The sequence below is a fragment of the Condylura cristata genome, unplaced genomic scaffold, assembly GCF_000260355.1.
Source record: "Condylura cristata isolate star-nosed mole 26May11 unplaced genomic scaffold, ConCri1.0 scaffold00006, whole genome shotgun sequence".
Taxonomy (NCBI): Eukaryota; Metazoa; Chordata; class Mammalia; order Eulipotyphla; family Talpidae; genus Condylura; species Condylura cristata.
This window is the reverse complement of record NW_004567107.1, coordinates 52,983,423-52,999,156: the sequence shown is the minus strand read 5'-3', so window position 1 is coordinate 52,999,156 and position 15,734 is coordinate 52,983,423. Positions and strand designations below refer to the sequence as shown.

At 37.9% G+C, this 15,734-nt stretch overlaps 1 protein-coding gene across 2 annotated transcripts in view; it reads right to left on the bottom strand.

Annotated features, from left to right (window-relative positions):
- Positions 1-15,734, bottom strand: part of ADAMTSL1 (ADAMTS-like 1) — a 340,785-nt gene that overhangs the window by 287,300 nt on the left and 37,751 nt on the right. The window lies entirely within an intron of this gene.

The window sequence follows — 15,734 nt, the reverse complement described above, 5'->3', positions numbered from 1 at the left end:
ATGTCCATTCATACATTTTATCCAAGTTTCTGACTATCTTTAGGATAAATTTCTGCAAAGGGAATTACAGGACTAAAGGGAATGAACTTTATAAAGCTCTTGATAAATATTACCAAACTGCATTCCATTAAGATTGTACCATTATGTACTCCCACTAGCAACACATGGGAGTTTCCATTAATACTGAACTCTTGTGAACAAAAACAATTAAGTTTTGATTAAACATGCACTGACGACACAAGTACTCTCCTCTATTCAAAATAAGTTACACTTTTTAAAAGCAAGTAAAAATCTATGAAATTTGATTGATTATACTAATACTGAATAGTTATGGAATTTTATTGTAGGTAATTTTCTAAGCTTGTTACATGTACTAACTTATTGAATCTTCTTAAAAACTCTGGAAGACAGGATACTATCATAACATCCGTTTTACAGCTCAGAAAACTGAAGCATAGGGAGAGTAAATTTCCAACATAACACAACTATTAAGTAGTAGAGTTAATATTTGAAGCCAGGTGAGCTGTCTACTACAGAATTTTATACGCAGAACCATAATGATTTCCTGCCTCCTAGTTCATGTCCTTATTCAGCAACTATCCATCAAGTTCCCATCATAAGCTGGGCAATGCTTTTACTTGTAGGAATATAAAGAAAAATGAAGATGACTTATTTAATATTAGGAAAATCACTCTTATCACTCAGCAACAGTTATGCTTGCTAATATTTAAGAATGTCATTCAAAAGAAAACACCATCTGCAAACACAATCACACAAAGGTTATCTTAATGAAGTAGAAAAGTCTCAAGTCTGAAGACTTGACTTTAACATCATTGACTGCTTGAATATGCATTAATAACAGACTGTAGCAAGGGAAAGAAAGGGCTGGCCAGGAATCAGCTTCATGGTAAAAGTAGAATGACAGAGATATATGGCTGTCAGTGCCCAGCCCAGCAATGTTCCAGGCAAAGGGCCATTGGCAAGGTATTTGCTGTCGTGCTATAGATGCCTCATGCTAACCCAGTTGATGCCAAAGAATGTTTTGCTCATCCCAGGAATACCCCTTGTTATGATGCCACGTTAGCCAAGAAATTTGCCAAGGGTGATCTATTTTTTTCATGATTGTTGTGAGGCAGAATGTGCGGAGTGGGCTGACATGGGTATTCTGGTTCATGGGATACACAGTACCATTGTTCAGTGTGAGTTAACTGGCATTCCATTTGAAAACATTAATTTCATGGGACAAATCACTGTGAGCATACTTCCAAGAGCATAACCCCTTCTTGGTGTAATTGCTAAAAAAATCAGGTTTCTGAGTCTAAAGATGACAGGCTAGAGTAGACAGTCTTTTGGGATGTTGTGAAGGTTAACCAAGTAAGATTTGTGAAACACTTCTAACAGTTCCTAGCCCACAGTGAGCATTCTGAAGCACTTGGTAAATTATTTTTAATCAAGTGTATAACAAAGGTAAAAACTGCATAAGGATGTGTGAAGGAGACAGCAGGCAAAGGCACTGAGGTTTGAAAAGACGATATGTTTACAAATTTTCAAACAATTTTGTTTGGTTGAAACCTTGGGTTTAAGAATTGGGAGAAATCTACCCTAATTTTGAAATTTGCAAAGGCAAAGGGGAGTCACTGAAGATTTTAAAGCATAGGAGATACAATGACTTCAGCTTTTGAAAAGTGTTAATCATTAAAACCTAAAAACTGTGTTTTCCACGTAATTTTATTTTAACTATAACTCCCTAAAGGAGCAATGGAAATAATTCTAAATTAGGAGTTTAAAGATCTGGTTCAGAGACTATGCTCATTTCTTTGTATGAGCCTCTTATCCTTTCCAAGGTCTTAAGTTTCCTCATCTGTCAAATGGATATAGAAAATGCCAGTACATAAAGTCAAGACCATTAACTGTGATAACTTACAAAATCTCTGTTCAAATGCCAAAGGGTTAGAGATATAATTTACTAAAATTAACAATGTAGAAAAATACCTACTTTGATAATCTAAATATTTTTACCAGATATTTTGAACTATAAATACATATATGGTTTTAAAAGCATCTTTGGATATTACGGCATAAAAGCGTATCATGTAAAAGATGACTTAAAAGCATATTTAGCAAATACAAAGAAAAAACAAACCAAAGAAACTCACAGCAATGAAAAAAAGAAAAAGAAAAAACATTTGTTACAATATCCAAAGAATATTTTGGAATTGTCTAATACCCAATACAGCAATGCAAATAATAATACAATTTACTTATATTCATGAAATAAATCTATGTTGTATAGATTGTGTATTACTATATTGTATTGCTTATTTTTAGTGAAAGCTTGATTGACAGAAATATGATATTAAAGTGGTAATGTTTTAGATTTCAAAAGTTCTCATTATTGAGAAACAACTATCAAATTTTGAATATAGTAATACTAGCCTTTATTGAGTTTGCTATGGGTATCTGATCCAGTATTAAGTATTCTATGTAGGTTATCTCTAACCTTTCCACAACTCCACAAGATTTTATTAGTCCCACTTCAGAGATTAAAAAACAGAGGATGAGAAAGATTGGGTGACTTAAAGTCAAATACATAGAGAGAAACTAGGACTGGAACCCAAATTTTCTAACTGCAAAGCATAAAAAAATAAAATAAAAAGATGAACAAGATGTCTCAAAATGTGTGAAATATTAGCACCAGGTTAAATGTGGGAAGCTGAGCAGGGAGCTGGCTTGGGGGTTAACTGCATCTTCTTATTACATCAATATATCAGTTGCTTCTCAATTCTGGTAAATCCACTTGTCGTGAGTCAAAGATACCTAGATCCACATTGTACATTTGGAACTTCTCCAAGAGAACCATGCTCGTCAGTAAAATGTAATGTGAAAGCACTTCAGTGCAGAGAAGTTTATATATTTTTTTTAAAGTTCAAATTTATTAAATCTGAATATAAATTCTACTAAAGTAATGAAGTTGCTATTCCACCACAAGGATTTGATTCTTGCCAAGTGTGAAGTTCCTCATCCAAGGCATTTATCTGGGCACACAAGTCTCATCTGAGAATTAAGCAGTAAAAAATATTTTCTTCTCTCGCTTTTAAAATAGTTTGTTAATATAAAACAGCTGAAGGGTTTCCTTCACATTTAAACAAAATAAAATTTACTCTGGGAATGAAAACCAACATGAGAAATTTCAACCCAAAATGGTTTGAGTAAAGTGACAGACCGCTGATAACAGGACTTAAGTAAATGCATCCTTTTGACACAAACTATAAAATAGTTACAGAACTGTGTTTAGAGAAATAAATACTGTACCAATTAAGGACTTGGTAATTGGTTCAAGAATGAAATAACAAATGTAAATATTAAGAATTTTCCCAAGTCAAATCTGCACAGAAAGTTCCATATTTGTTTATTCCAGTACTTTTCTCCTCGTCAGTCACTTACTAATTTTGACTTAATTCCTTATCTTAAAAATGGAAACCACCTCAATCATAAGCTTTTATTTGTGAATTATTCAGACTTTAATTCACTTATAATGAGATTAGTACAGGCCGGAGGCATATTTTATTGGTCTCTCATCAACACATAACAAACGGTTCCAATTCTTACAATCCTGATGTTATCATAGTTTCAATTATCATAATTTAACAACCTTAGAAGAGATGAATTACTATGGAAAATTAAAAGCTCTCTTTCCAGGCTTTAGCAATTTGTTACTTTCCCTTCCCTTCCCCACCCTGTTTATATAAATTAAAAATTAAACCTTTAAAAGAAGAAGACAGCATCTTTGCTTTACCTTTCCTTAAAAATATAAAAATCGGATAAAACACATCAATTCTTACTTTAAAATTTTTTCTCATTCCCTCTTTGAAAAAACAGATCCTGGTGATACACCAGGCTCATCTTTGGTGTCAGTGAACAGTTTCAAGAAAATCTGATAATTGTATATTTAAAACTCCAACCAAACCAAAACAAACCCAACACATCTGGCTGTAGAGCTGAGGCTACCAGATGAGGAGTGTTAGGGAGGAAAGAATAGAAACCCAAGGTGGCATCACAAGGCTGATCCCAAAGCACAAGACCCAAGCAGGTATCAGACTGCTGTAGGGACTGTCTAGGACTCAGACCCAAAGGTAATGATGTGGAGATTGAGCCCATTGTGGACTCCTCTGTCCCTTTCAGACTCTACATAGTTTATTCAAAACAACAAACCTAGACTCACAGGGAGTGAGCCCCTCCCACAGAGAAGTCTTTATCAGAGCAGTCTCTGCCCTGGCACAGCATCCTCTGCCCACCTGAGCCTATGCAGGTGATCCTTTCCACCCACTCTCTCCCTCTGCAGGGAAGCAGCCTCCTGCCTGCTGTGACTTGTACCATGCCAGGGCTTCTCGCTGACCTTCCTCAGCAGATGCCTCTCTCCTCAAGGCCTCCTGCCTATGATCATGCAGGCCTGTCAGCAAAGCTGTTCCTTTTGGGGCAGCTCTTCCTGCCTGCTTGTGCTTATGTAAGTGTCGTTTACTCCTCTGCCCTTTTTCTTAATAAATCTGCTCTTTAAATATAACTAATGTCTCTGTACTAGGAGAAACTCACTTAAGAAATGAACTGCATGCCACTAAAAGGAGAGCTCTCGTGAGACCTTCCCCAGAGTGAGCCCAAGGACCCTGCACTCTAAACCCACTAACTCCAAAAAGTGATGACATAAAGCATCCAACACGTGTTTTTTTCATGGCACTGTTAATATTTCTCCAGTTTCTCTATCTCCGTGCTCTTAGGCACTCTATTTCTGAGCGGAGCTGGTGTTCGGTGACTGCTTGGCTGTCCTACATGGATTTGGTGGGTCCCAAAATGTGGAGGAACAGGCTTCTAGTTGCCCTTGGCCTGACTGGGTGAACGTCTCATACCTCTCTCTTTGCCTCTCTACCTTGGTAAAAGTTCTGAGTTCTGTTTTCAAATCAGGTCTCATTCTCACTGCTAAAATGGTGGGTACAGATCAGCTATTAAGAGGCCCTTAGAGCAAGCTGCCACTTTTTAGATGACTCCCATGAGTAGGTAAGTTCTAGTCCTGTTAACTGTAAGACAAAGGGTGCAGTAAGGCGGGAACTCTTACTAAAAATTCCATATGTCCCACCCCTCAGCTCTCTTCCTCTTAGGATTATAAAGAGACCTGGACCAGAGAGGGAGAGTGGGGAGAAAAGAAAGGAGGGGGCCCAATGGACTGTGGTGAAGGACTATGGGTACCTTAGTAGTGGGTGTGGTAACACATCCCAAGAAGTGTGCCTGTACCTTTGAATTATATGTTATTGCATACCAAGGATGTTTGAATAAAGACTGAGATAATTGAAAAAGAAACCCAAAGTCTTTAAAGACAACTACATTTATGTTAAGCCCATGAGACACTTTGCCTTTAATTTCTAAAAGGCAAAGAGTGTTGTTAGGTAAGAATAGATATTTCTCTGACTTTCTTCATAGGCTAAAACTAAGAATTTAAAAACAGAATAGTCCATTCTCTCTCTCTCCCCACCTCTCTCCCACTTTCTCCCTTAGCTCTCTCTCACCCAAGTCTGTCCCCATCCAAAAAGAAACTGTTCACTTTACAAAAGCATGTCACCAATTCAAGACCCTGGGCTCTTGAGACTGGGAGATCTACAAAGAGCACTGTTTACACAGGACAAAGCAGAGTGAGAGCCACAGCAAAGATTTCAGGTAGTATGGGAGGGCTGTTTTCCTTCCTTCCTTCCTTCAAGTGAGCATTTCAGAAGTCCCTGGAGCTATATAGGAAGAGAGCATCCCCAGGGAGCCAGTTATAAAGTCTACATTTCTGGGGCTTTTTTCAAAGACCTCAAAGGGAATAGCAAATGCTGAGAATACCTGAGGGAGAGAAGTGCAAATGCACTGTCAGGATGCTTTTCATTCTCTACAGACACATTATTGTAAGAGGTTCTTTCAGGAGACAACACTTGATACTAATCAACTTGGCCATTAAAAAGGAAGCTGTATGAAAGCCAGACCCTGCATAAAGCTATCCTCACATGCTCAGTGTACTCATCCATAGTTCAAACTGCTGCAGAATTGAGGTTTGTGCATGATAGAAGATCCCTGATGATCTTGCCTTGCATGGGGGAGAAAGAGGTGCTAGATAGCAGGTCAGCCCTAGGTCATAAGTGCCATGCATGTTCTCATGTTTCCTTCCTCTATGCTTCTCCAGGTCTTTAAAAAGTCATGTTTTAGTGTGTCCTACATTTGACTCCATTTTTAAACGGGTTGTTTAATTTTAGAGTGTCTTTCATGAGAATCAAAATGAGCTTTGTTCATGTGGAAAGTATTTGTGTAGTGGTTGGTCCCAACTCATTACTATTACTCTTCCAAAAGTATCTACATTAAAAAGAGTAGAATGGTGGTTGTTGGAGCCTGGGAAGCAGGTGGAGGAATTGGGGAGATGTTGTTTAAGAGTATAGATCTGCAATCAGTAGCTACATAAGTCCTGGAAATCAAATATACAGTGCTGTCATTCTAGACTAATACAGTCTAGACTTCTAACACAGTCCTGAGTTGTAAACCTCAGAACTGCTAAGATACTAGATCTGAACTGTTCCTGACATGAAAAAAGAAATAACTATGTGATGTATGTGATGTGACAGAGGTATTAGTTAGTGCTAAGATAGTAATCGCATTGCAATATATAAATATATCAAATCATCAAGTTATATACCTTAAACAAAGTTTAATATCAAAGTACTTATACAAAGTTTATCAAGTATGTCTCAAAAAGTATGTACAGAAAATTATGCTTATATTGTTTCTTCATTACAAGGTCTATCTTTATCTTTAAATAGATGGAAAGTTGTAGTGTGTATGCCCAGAGAGTACTATATTGATATTCATAGATTTGGATGTTTTTTTCTTAAAGATTTATTTATACAAGAACTGGGGTACACACAGGCCAGAGGTGTGTGGGGGTGTGTGATATGATGTACCAGAGATAGAGTGGGGAGCAGAAAAGGCAGATCTACTGAAATCCGCTGCTGAGGGGAGCAGTGGGTGGGTCAGGAGGGGTCTGCTGTGCCATGTGGGTCACCTCTAAGGACAGGGATCAAACTTGTGCTGCACATTACTTCATAGTGTTGCCCTTTGGCTTCCTGTGCCACCAGGGAGGGCTTGATTTGGATGATTTTTAACAAACATTGAATGAGTATGTATTTGCTCTGGATGATGACTGCAAGTCCCCTCTGCTGCCTTCTCCAATCATAAATGCTCTCAGACAACCACTTCTATTAAATAAGAACAAATCTGTTTATAAGATTTTCCATAATAATTGATGTTTAATCTGGTTACACTTGTCTGCGACAAGTGGATCTGAAACATTTTTGACCTCTGTGACTAAGCTTTGCAGTTTTTCCCATTTGAGGGTAAATCTCCATTATACAAAGTCACTGAAATTCTAGTAACACATTTGTAGCCTACACGACCAACAGTGGAAAGTACCTTTGAATCAAGGGGGAGATAGAGGTCCCTGGTGCACTGGGATTTTAAATCCATACATACATAAAAAAAATCGATTTTGCCTTCAGCATTTACTTGTAAGGTCCCTGAATCCCATGCAGAATGCCTATTCATTTTTTCACTGTCTCTTATGTGTCCAATGCATCACGTGGCTCAAACAGATTAGTGTTGAGGGAGAGATTTATTTTTGCTGGGTAGAGAGATATACAAGCCAAACTATCACGACACCTTGATAAATGTGGCCACTGAAAATGCTGTCTGTTATAACAATACAACAAACAAGGAGGCAGGCGGCTAGGCCTCCATCAGTAGGTGAGCGGGAGCAGACGTGACTCTGGTGTCACACCGTGTGTCACCGGCCAGGGGTTCTGACAGCTTAAGGAGCCCGGGAAGAGTCAGCCTGAAGACTGCATGTTGAAAAACATTTTAAAAAGAGCCAGGGTACCAGAGGCCCAGATCGAAGAAATGGTGCCCCAAGTTGAGGTCTAGACTTAAAAGTGTTCCTTTGGCATCAGTAACATATTTTTGTAACCTTGTTTTGTGATTCAACACTCTGCTCTATACTAACCTCTCATTATAAAAACACTGAAGCTCTGCCAGCCTGGAGACCCTAATTTATGTACACTGAGAGAGTTACTAAAACTTAATGTGGAGTCCAAATTCAATATAAATGGAAATGATGGAGATTTGGGGAAAACATTTTAAGAAGACATCCCCTCTGGCTATTTGATCTTCTCCAGACTATTGGGAATTGAGGCAAGCTGCTCTGTGTTTCTACAGAATCTTGAGCAGCAGTTCGGAGGTTGTGGAGCTGTTCAAATTAAAATTTAGGCCCACATGAGGTTATTACAATGAATTTTGGAGTTGGTCCTCTGAGTTTCAAATTGGCTTATTTGCTATTATGAGTGTTTGGTGTGTTCTAAATTACAACTAGAAAAATGATTGCCAATTTTTTTCCTCCAAACAAGTATGATTTTACATATCTCTGCCTGTTTTTCAAAGACAGATATGCTACAACAAAGACTCGAGTTCTCACAAACATGGGCTGGGGTTAGGAGAGTGTACTCAGGGAATCAAAAAAGTGAGCAAGAGCAATGGTGGGACAAATTGTCACCATCACGTCCAGCTTCCAATGCAGCACCTGCTGTTCTGCACAGGCCACTCAGATGGTCTAGAGAAACCACAAACTCAAAACAGCCTGAAGGTGGAAAGGAGCCCACGAACAGTGCTACCTGGTCACCATGCTCTTATAGAACACTCTGCTTTACAGTCACTTAATACATTTGCTGTACATCCAAGCTGAACTGGTACTAAGGCAGAGACATTCTGGAAGATACAAACTTGTTTTCCTTGGCCCTTATCAAAGTTATAATTCAGTGGGAAAAGAAATCCACATTAGTCTACATAGAATGCAGAAAAGTATACAGCTGACCCTTGGGCAACACAGGTGGGCACTGTGTTGTGACTGATCCCTGCTCAGTTGCATTGTTTGTAGTCTGTTCTTCATCACCATGGAGTTCCACATCCAGGGAATCAATCAACTGACATTCACAGTTGGTCAAATCCGTGAATGAGGAACCTGTGGACAGAAATAAAACATGGACGTTGACCTGAGCAATTCAAACCAATGTTGTTCAAATGGCAAGTGTGACATAGTCACTAGTTAATTAGCCTCATCTGGATACTAGGAATGAAAGGAGTAACAAAAGGAGAGGCTGATGAGAAGGAAGCTATGAAGGTACTGTCTTTGGTGACATGTCTTGCATGAGCCAGAGTAGTGTGATAGGAGAAAGGGGAATTCAAGAAGCAGCCCTCATTCATACTTCTGCTCCACTAAGTAGCCAGAATTCTAAAGACTAGTACACAATCCTGAAGCCTCTCTTCACTTTTAGAAAAGATACTTTTCTTTGTTTGCAATTCCCTCCTACAGCCTATATGTTTGATTCCTAGACCCAGAGCCTAGCAAAGTACCTGGTACACTGTTAGCTCTCCATAGGCATTTCTGGAGGAAAGGGAGGAATGAAAGGGGAAAGGAGGAAAGAGGCAGGAAGGGAGGGTGGGAGGGAAGGGAGAAGGTAGCAGGCAGGCAAAGGGAAAGTGCAATAGATGGAAATGTGATAAGTATAATTCCAGGTCATGAGGAACTTTTGGTCTCATATTTGCTCTAAATTTTTGAACCCTGAAACCTGATTAAAGTCTTCCTATAATAAACTCAAGATGAAAAGTTTAAAAGGAAACTAAATAGCTACCAAGGCAAAGAAACTGTGGCTCTTTTTAAAGGACATGTTTATTTTCACATATTTACTTGGAGTTGTATTTGTCACTGTAATGCATTTGCTCCCTGAAAGATGGCAGGGGTGGGAGCCAGGGGGATTGCTGCCTTTGGCTTGAGATCCACCAGCAGGAAGGACATGCACTTTATAATACATACACACATGCCATAAGGTTTGCAAATGATCTTACATTTGCTCGGTAGCCAAAAGAGGCAAAGAATGAGAATAAAAACAAATGTGTTTTAGTAACACTAAGTCCAACTTTTCCATCTTCCCCATGAGGAAAATGTATATTATGAAACTCTAGGACTCTCACAACCTCACCCAATACAACTCTGAAGCTGGGAATTTATGAATTATTTTGGCTACAGACAAAAGTTCTTCAATCCGTCCATTTCACCCAGATGTCCACTGCAAAGTGGGGGCCTGGAGAATCACAACATTCTTCCTTAAAACCATTTATATTAAGTGTAGCTTTTCCTCCTTCATCCTATCTAGCAGCAAAATGGGCTTTGACTACTTATGTGGAAGACAAAGCCTCCGTCAAGGTCACACATTCCATCTTAGAGTTCAAGGGAATCTTAGATGTTCCTTCAATATAAGTCTTTACCAAACACCTAGTCTCTTCTAGGCACTGCCCACTGGAGGAGAAAACTAAATCCCAGAGAAATTAAGCAGTCTGTCCAATGTCACACAATTAGGAGATACGGGGTGGGGGGGGAGGGGCAAGATTTAAAATCCAGAGTTTGATAAAAATGAAAGGGAACATCACAAATAGAAATAAGATTCTCTTAGAGCAATAAAATACACTGTCATGAGAACGGGGTTCTCTATCTGGTTCTCTATCTGGATCAGGCAGTTCTCTCTCTGGAACGGGACACCAGGGTCAGAGGTATGGAGTGCCTCTTTTAGGTCTGATCTCTGTAGGTACTGAAGACCACACATAACTATGGTGTCACTCAGTGCTCTGTACTTGCTTTTTCTGCCTCCCAGGGAAGCATCTATTCTCTGGTGTATAATCTTGCAGCCCTCTCTTCTTTTTTGATGTCCTTTTTAAATTTCTCACTCTGTCTCTTCTCTGTAATTCTTCATGCCTGTCTCTATTCCAAAAGTCCTCTCTCTACCTCCCACCACTATTCCTCAGTAATCAAAACAGCAGAAACAAATAAACATTTCTATTGTATAAACTGAAGCCAATCAGAGGAAATAACACACTTATGAACACTTTTTTTTTTTTTTTTTGCTGATGAAGAGATATAATAATAGATCCTGATTTGAAGGTCAAAATTTAAATGCTGGACTAGGGATAAAACATTTAGTAAACTTGAGGAATCAGTGGGTCTCAGAAAATTTGCATAAACTCCTCCAGTCACTGGGCACCAACTTAATTATTCATTAATACCCTGGAGTCATGTTTCTGAGCTTAATCACAGACAGGAAGAAATTTTCAGAAATTACTTGAGTTTATTTACCACTTGGACAATGCTGATCTTGACTAACACAAGAAAACTGTGTCACTACTCAGAAAAGCCATTCTCTTGGTTTGCACTGTGGAAGGGCAATCACCACTTTATGTCCTGGTCCACATCTTCCCTCCCACACTGCACATTGGATCATACCACAGTACTTCTGTGAGGCCTTTGAACATAAATAAATGTCTTATCAGAAAATTCCTCCTTTTCTTTGTTACTCAAAGCTCTAAATTCCTAGAGAACTGGAGACAAAAGCCTCATCCTTTTACTATTACTATTCCTCCAACAGAGCATGGTTTTAAATGCTAGATACTCATTAAAATCATATACTGAGATTTTAAGAAATCACTAGTAATAAGGTTCCATACCAAGAGGTTCTAGTTTAATTGGCTTAGTGAACCCAATTCTTGTGCTTTTTATTTTTTTTAAGTTTTCTAGATTATCTTAAAGTACAACTAAGGTTGTGAACCACCACTGCAGATATGTTATCTACTTACAAAAACTGGGGGAAATTCTTAGAATAAAGTAGGAGGCATTATACTCCCTAATTTTAAATTCTATTACATAGTTATAGCAATAAAGCCCACATGATACTGCATAAAAACAAGCATAGACCAATGTAACAGAATAGAGAAACTAAAAATATACCCAAATACATAAGACCAACTGATCTTTAGCAAGGTGCCAGAAACAAACAATGGAGAATAGTCTCTAAGAAATGGGATTTTAAAAACCTGGGTGTCCACATGTAAAAGAATAAAATTAAACTCTTATCTCACATTAAATACAGAGATCATATCAAAATGAATGGGAGGTTTCAATGCGAGACCTGAAATTATAAAAATACCAGAAGAAACATAGGGATGTAGTTTCTTAGCAGTGATCTTGGCAAAAATTTGTTTGGTCATGACATCAAAAAGATGACAAAAGCAAAAATAGGGAAGTGGGGATGCATCAAGCTAAAGCATTTCTGTACAGAATCAACGTACAGTGAAAAGGCAGTCTACACATTTACAAACCATGTATCTGATAAACTGCTGAGAATCAAAAATACATAAACTCATAGCTTAATAGAAAAAAATAATTATAAACAGGCAAAGCATTTGAAACACATTTCCCAAAAGAAAACATGTAAATGGCCAAAAAGTACATGAAAATGTGTTCAAGATCACTAATCACAAGGGAAGGCAAACCAAACCCACAATGAGATGTCACCTCATATCTGTTAGAATGGTTATCATTAAAGAGACAAAAGCATTGGTGAGGACAGAGAGAAAAGGAACCTCTTGCATACTGTTATGGGAATGCAAATTGACAGACCCATTATGGAAATTGATAGACCCATTATGGTACAGAGTTTCCTCAAAAATGAAAAATGTTACTACTATATGGTCAATTCTAGGTATGGAATCCAAGAAAATGAAACTTGGATCAAGGAGACAGGCGCACTCATGGTTTTTGTAGCAGTATTTCTATTAGCCAGGTTTAGGAAAACAACCTCAATTCCCTTTGACAGATTATTGGATATAGCAAATGTGATATAGCCATACACTGGCATAGCATTCAGTCATAATGAAGAAGGAAACATGCTATTTGTGGCAACATGGAGGACATAGTGGTAAGTGAAATAAACCAAAAAGGAAAATACTGCATTACCTTAATTGTTGTGGAATCACAGATAGTCAGATTCATAGAATCAGGGCATAGACTGGTTGTCAAGGAAAGAGGAAATTGGTCAAAAGTGGTACAAAGTTTCAGTTATGCAAGATAATTTACGGAGATTTAATGCTGAATATAGTAATGGCAGATAACAGTTCTGTAGTAGGCTTGAAATATGCTAAGAGGATGCATTTTTAAATAAACTCCTTTTTTAAGGATCTGTTTATTTATGTATACAAGAACTGAGGTACAGGCCAGAGGTACTGTAGGGGATGAAAGGACTCACCAGAGACAGAGTAGGGAACAGAACAGGTGTACTGTCTGAAATACAACACAGGCAGGACAGGAGAAGTGTGCCATACCATGTGGGTTACCTCCCTGGCCTGTGGATCATCACCTACATGGCCAGGGACTGAACTCATGCTGCTGTAGCTGTGGACAGCTCCATAGTGCTGTGCTTTATCCCTTGCGCCACCAGGGACGGCCCCATTTTTAAATCAACTTAACACACACAAATACATGGTTAACTATACAGAGGTGAGAGATATGGTATTTAGCTCAACTGTGATCTTTTTTACAATGAATACTTACTTAAACAAAAACATTAAATTGCATACCCTTAATATAATTTTTACAAGTCAAAGATATCTCTATAAAGTTGTTAAAAAAGGCAACTGAGGAAAAATAAAATTTTGAGAATGCCATTAAACAAACAAGAAACTTTTAAATAGTAAAAGATAGACAAGAGTTACAGATTCCCAACAAGGCCAGTAAAAGTTATGAAATCAAATATATCTAATCATCGCATATAACAAAAACTTATTTTTAGGATGAAATAGGCCATTAGTGGTCCCGAACAGTCACTGGCCTTAGTGTATTCCTCCCATAAAAGAGGATAAGAGGATCAGATCTCAGAACAAAACATCTGAGATACAATACCTAGAATGTCAGAAGTCTTGGTAGTACATTTAGAATAGGCTTTGACCTAAAAAGTAAAAACAAGGCAACTTTGACTTAAACATACATCCCCAAATGTGCCACCTCTTCTAACACAAAGACCACCCTATACAAATGACATGAGTAGTCAGACCCCCTCTGAACTCTAATTTCTTCTTTCAAACAACACTCCAAACATTTCCAAAGAAAACAAGGCTGATAAGATAAAACACTAGATGAAGAATAATAGATAAATCTTGCTTTGGTGCTCACTTGAGCTGAAAGTTTTAAGACCTCTTAAGACAAGTCCTGGGAACTTTAATTGGATATTATGATAGAGATGAGATAACTTGAAAGGAAAATATTTGTTTAAGAAGGCAAATTTCGCATTAAAATTTTTCTCGTGGTATTTATTATTAAATGTGATTTAGAAGTTAGCTGCTAACTAAAATTTGCATTCGTGTATCAGTATTTTATAGGAGAAAAATTGTTTTTCAATAAAAAAGTCAGAGAAGTTAGCCTACTTCTTAAGCACAATTATGAAATAAGAAGTTGTAGTGATTGTCCCATTCCTCTGATATGACTCCTAGCAACTATTTATTTTTCCTGTGTTTATACTTACCCCATTCAGGCAGCCAACCTTTCTGGAATAATATCACAATCTTACTTTTTTAGGAACCTTCACAGTGTGATGATTTTTATCTTTTGTTCATCTAATAATTTTATTCAACACAAAAATTCAATTTAGAATTCATTAAATTTTAATGACTATTTCCATCCTTTAGAATAAGCTAATGTTTTCTCTCCCCACTATATCTGAAGCTGAGAAGCCCTTCCTTTAGTCAGCTGGAATTTACATTCTCTTAATGATTTACCTATCCATAGTGTTAATCTATTACTTTGCACTCTTAGTCTGCAGATTAACTTGAAATTTCAGAAGTAAAAAAGGACCTATAAACAGTTTTTAGCCTTGAAAGTAAAGACTGATATCATACTTTAGAGCATCTACCTATCTGAACCATTGCCATCTCAAATGAGCTGTAATATCCCCCTTGAACTTGGTCTTGCCACAGACTTAATACAGTGGTACATATGACATTAAGAGCCTTATCCTCTGGAACTTCTTATGGGAAAAGCTAAATTAATGGAGTGAAGACAAACCTAGAGCTCACAGAAACAAATTTTCAGTATGAAATTCAAGAATCTATATGCTTAGTTTAGATGACAAGAGGTAGTTTCTGATAAACAAACAAAAAATACAACTTTGGGCCCTCCCTGGTGATGCAGTGGGTTAAAGCACAGCACTAAGATGTTAATGCCACTTCAGCATGAGTTGGATCCCCATCCTGAGGTGATCCACATGGCCCAGTTGACCTCTCCTGGCCTGCCCGCTGCTCCCCTCAGCAATGTACATCATCAGTTGGCCTGCTCTGCTCCCTACTCTGTCTGGTGAATCCTCTCACTGCCCCTGCCCCTCTGGCCTGTACCCCAGTTCTGTATGCATAAATAAATATTTAAAAAACACAACTTATTTGGTCAATCAAGGTCAGAAGGAAAAAGACAAACACCCCATGATTTCATTTATTTGGAAGGTGGAGGGTAACAGGTGCTTTGGTGGTGGGCTTGATGTGGTAACATATGTTTGAAGAAGTATAAACCTATAGTCCTAAATTATACAGTGTTGGAAACCAATGCCTATCTCAAAAAAAAAAAAAAAAGCAATTAAAATGTACTTGATGGAAAGCATGAAGAGTTAGAGAAATAGTTTCTCATTAAAAGAATAACACACCACGACCAAGTGGGCTTTATACCAGAAGCACAAGGATGGTTCAACATCAGAAAATCAATTAATGTAATCCATCACATCAACCGACAGAAGAATAAAAACCACATA